The following is a 4,296-nucleotide window of genomic DNA, read 5'->3' on the forward strand; positions in this document are numbered from 1 at the left end:
GATGAACAGCGGCCGCACAAACTGTACTATCTTCGGCACTCCGGTGAGATCAAACGAAACGCAAAACAAGTGGCGAAAAAAAGAAAGAAAAACGATTTTTATTGCCGTCTGGGACTCTCGTGAACTAATTGATTATGGGTGCGGTGTAAAAGTAACTGCACTCGCCCAGCCAGGGAATTGCGTTGTTTTGTTTCGTGTAAAAGAGCACTCAAGGAGAAGTTAGAAGACCACTTTTGCTCATAAAAATACCATCATTCCCGATGTGATGATTTGGATGGCATGATCACTTCATGATGTACGGAAAGTTACCGAAACCTCAAGATAGAGAAAGATACATGGCAAAGAGGGAGATGGAGGGATGGGGCACAACATGACTGTAGGTGCAAAGAGAATGAATCGTCGACAACATATCAAATTTGGTACACTGATAAACTAAGAGTTCAACTGCTCAACACTTGTAAGTGTGCAATTGCAAGTTCAATACTTGCAAGTTTGCAGCTCCGTAGTCATACCCTTGCTAGTGTTTAACTCGGTAGGTGAGCACTTGCAAGTGTACAACTCCTCGGTTGAACACTTCCTAAGATTGAACGCTCACTGTGTAGGAAGTGCTCAACCGAGGAGTTGCACACTTGCAAGTGCACACCTACCAAGTTGCACACTTGGAAGCATTCAACTTGCAGTTACACACTTACAAGTGTTGAGCAGTTGAACACTTAGTTTATCAGTGTATCCAAACATTCATCGCTAGTTCGCTATCAAATAAAATGATATAGAATTCATCAAATAATGTTCATACGCATTGAGGACTGTGAAACATGATCTCAGATATCTGGGTAAGATAGCTACAAATGTGAGCGTTATTCACCCGAAGGTCGACTTGCTTGGTACTGGCCAGCATCTTCTGCCTTAAAAATTGTGTCCCTTTTTTCAGAGTGTGGTCCTGATGCGGCACAATTGGTGGACGGCCTTGTTTGAGCACAGCGACGTCCACCGGGAAGACTTTTTTACGACTGCAAGTAAAAGAGAGAGGGAGATAGCGAAAGGAAGGGACAGGGCGAGACACACTCAGAGGGAAGGAAAGAGACTGGGAGAGTGGAAGAGAGAGAGAGAGAGAGAGAGAGAGAGAGAGAGAGAGAGAGAGAGAGAGAGAGAGAGATGACAGTCCGGGGAAGAGAAGGCTCGTGAGTATATAACTCAACTAAAACCTACACACATTGCAGGAGCTAGGGCCGGATCGAACCTCATCAGCTTCAGAAGGGGTGCCGCGAAAGGAGTGACCGGCGTGGATAGAGTGCGGTGGGGTGGACAACCTGAATGTCGACCACAAAAGAGGTCCTTTTTCGCCAGACGGGCCTATCTCGGAAGCCATAAAAATTTTCGAATATTGGGCGGCTAAACCGGCGTCACGAGTGTTCGGTGAGGAGTTAGTACAGGAGGTATTTCGACTATCCCGATGAAATGGATTCGACGTAGAAACGAGAATGTGCATCGTGGGGTGAGAGCAAAAGGAACACGGGAGCAGCCTCGTCGGACTGTCGTCCTGCCCAGCCAAAGGACCGAGGTCCAGGACCCGCCAGACTGCGGCCCACGGGGCTTCCACGAAAAGCTGCCCTCAAAAAGACAATAAAATTAAACTTTACCTTCCTTTTGCGTCACGAAGCCAGGAATGACTTTGGCGCGACCGACTCTTGGTGGGTGTTGCAGGGTGTGCGCTCCCAGTGTTGCCAGCCCGCGCGCGATGCTGAGATAGCTCGGCGGGTGGCCAGCCTGCAAAACAAATAAAAGGGTCAATTATTGTGCAGGCTACGACACTGTATACACTAAAGTATACTGCAAACCAAGCATGGTGCTGGCGAAAAACCAGAAAAGAAAAACACAGCGCAGCCCATGTTTGAAATGCAGACTTGAAAGAGGCAGAGGACTAAGCACGTTGCGATGCAAAGTTCATGTTCATGTGCAGTCAGTGCTTGAGTGCAGTCCACATTTTTGTTTGGCAGCCATACATAGCGAGCTGCTGGGCATGTGAACATTTCGCTGGGGGCACAAGAGTCTGCCGTGCACTTCCCGGAACAATAGCGAAATGCTACAGTGATCCGCGGTGCCATGGCTGTGCTCACCACGCGCGCCACACTACGCCACGCCGCGCCGAGGCGGTGCTATGATTTGCAACCAAATTATAGAGTGCGTTGCTTCGCGTTGGAGGAAAAACAGCCCGCGGGTGGAACGGCCAGCGCGGCGGGCAGGGACAGGACGCCGACCGGGCGGCCGGGGTCAGGAACACACTGCAAGCGTGTGGCGGCTGGCGGCCAATAAGGTTCTGCAAAGACTGGAGAGGTGCAATTTCACCCACAGACGATGGGCGTGTTTTAGTGCACAACGCACAAAGTGTAGCAAATTTATCGCCACGTCAAAATTACCAATTTGTCACCTCGCGTTTAAGCAGCACAAAAAAAGTCCATAGTCTGTGGGATAAAAATGCACTTTTATTTGCACTGTTATTAGTGATGTGAATTTCCAACGTGCACTTGCTCGATACGGAGCAACTGAAGAATAGTCCAAATATCTAGTAGCCGGTCAGGCGTCCGAATATAATCAATATTTTGATAACAAAGAAGAGTTCTACAAAAAATCACCAATTGTGCCAATTTTTCCACAACAGGTTCTTGAAATTTCGTGAAGTTCCCAAACTACTTACTATTTACTATAAAACTTGCCTCCACACTGCAATTCTGCGAGCCAAACAACTATATTGTGCGTGTGGGCGTTAATCTGCCCATTTCGCTAATAACAGGAAAGGATAGGTGGCCACTGCGCGAAAACGTCAAAAAACAGCCGACGTTTCAATTCCATTATCTTTATTCAGCTCGCGGACGCCGCACCTGCGCAGCGCACCGAGCCGGTTCTGTTACTGTGGCCTATGCATTGCCCCCTGCGTGACGCCTTCAGCCAGCCCCGCAGGCTCAGGAGATAAAATTAGCAAAAATATTTCTTTTTTTCCCTTCGCTCATCCATTTTTTTCTTCTTTCGTAAGGAAGCATAGCAATAAGTCCATTCCTAAAAGCAATTACTCTCCTACTCGCTAATATGCATATATTAGCTTAGCGAGGAAGAGGAGCAAAAAGTGTCCACATCAGTTTCAGGAAAACAGGAGTAATGCCTAATTTCACCGTACAAAAATATCTTAAAATAGAGACACATCATTTTATTGTATATTATTATTCATTATTGGGTCCGAATGTGTCGTATTCGTATTGCCGCAAATGCACGCTGGAAACGCAAGTGTGTGAATTTCGCTCACCTAGAAAATTCACACGTTTATCCCCAGGTGTACGAATGGGTATTCACACACCTGCAAGTGAGCGACATTCACGCACTTGCGTTTCCAGTGCATACGCGCACAGCGCAGGGCTTACCGGGGCTACCACGACCACACCGTCTAGCAGTTCCGCACCACACGGCCAACAGGTTAGACGCTTCTGCAGAAACATTTGTATGATGCACCCAATATTGTAATAAACTAGTTGCTAGTCTTCAACTGCCGCAATGCAGGGACACGTCACCGTCACGAACGGAGTTTGTCGCTGACGTCCACGCGACGTCGTTGTTTGATGCGGCTCCTCACATTGGCGCGGTGTCGTCGACACGTCGTCAGTCTTTCCCTCGCGGAGCGTCGAAACACACACAATGGGGAAAGCGGCCGCATAGGAGCCACCACGTGTCCTCAAACACCAAATATTCTATGCTGCTTTGCCCTCCTCCCCCCGCCTTATTCCCCTTCGTCTATGCCGGCCGCGGGCGCGTGTCGGCGACGCCGCGGATATCAATCCGGGGACATCCACGCGCCACGTGTGCGGCACCAGGACCCCCTCTGCTCCCCTCTCCCTGCGGGTATGTACGGTTGTACCCCGCGTGTGCGCAGGAGCCACCCGAGGGTGCGCGGCCAAGGATACAGTCCACCGCGAGAGGGTAAGAGTAAGAAGAGCAATGACACACAAGGCCTCTACGATGAAGCTGTTTGTGCTGATGGGTTTGGTCGCGAGCCGAAAAAATTTCCACGGTCTGAATCACACCCAGAAAAATTGTTTCTTGATTCAAGTAATTTTTTTTTAGACAGCGGAGTTGTCTTCTACGATCGTTTTGCCGCGATAGTCAATTGTTTTACATGGCCCTTTATGGGATATTAAAAACCAGTCTAACGATTTTCTTAATTTTTTTAAAAAAATTAGAAAGTTCAATTTTAAATTGGTCCCCGAAGTTTAATCAAAAACTTAATTTTCAGTTTTTTGCAAATTGAAA

At 48.1% G+C, this 4,296-nt stretch overlaps 1 long non-coding RNA gene across 2 annotated transcripts in view; it reads right to left on the bottom strand.

Annotated features, from left to right (window-relative positions):
• Window positions 1–840: 840 nt before the first annotated feature.
• The window catches only part of LOC127748877 (uncharacterized), a 126,913-nt gene continuing 123,457 nt past the window's right edge, over window positions 841–4,296 (bottom strand). For both annotated transcript variants that reach the window (XR_008010828.1, XR_008010827.1), the window contains exons 5-6: window positions 1,641–1,767; window positions 841–1,010 (exon numbers count right to left, since the gene is read on the bottom strand). This is a non-coding gene — a long non-coding RNA (uncharacterized LOC127748877). The remainder of the gene's footprint in view (window positions 1,011–1,640; window positions 1,768–4,296) is intronic.

Source organism: Frankliniella occidentalis, unplaced genomic scaffold (assembly GCF_000697945.3).
Source record: "Frankliniella occidentalis isolate FOCC.00 unplaced genomic scaffold, Focc_3.1 Scaffold17, whole genome shotgun sequence".
Taxonomy (NCBI): Eukaryota; Metazoa; Arthropoda; class Insecta; order Thysanoptera; family Thripidae; genus Frankliniella; species Frankliniella occidentalis.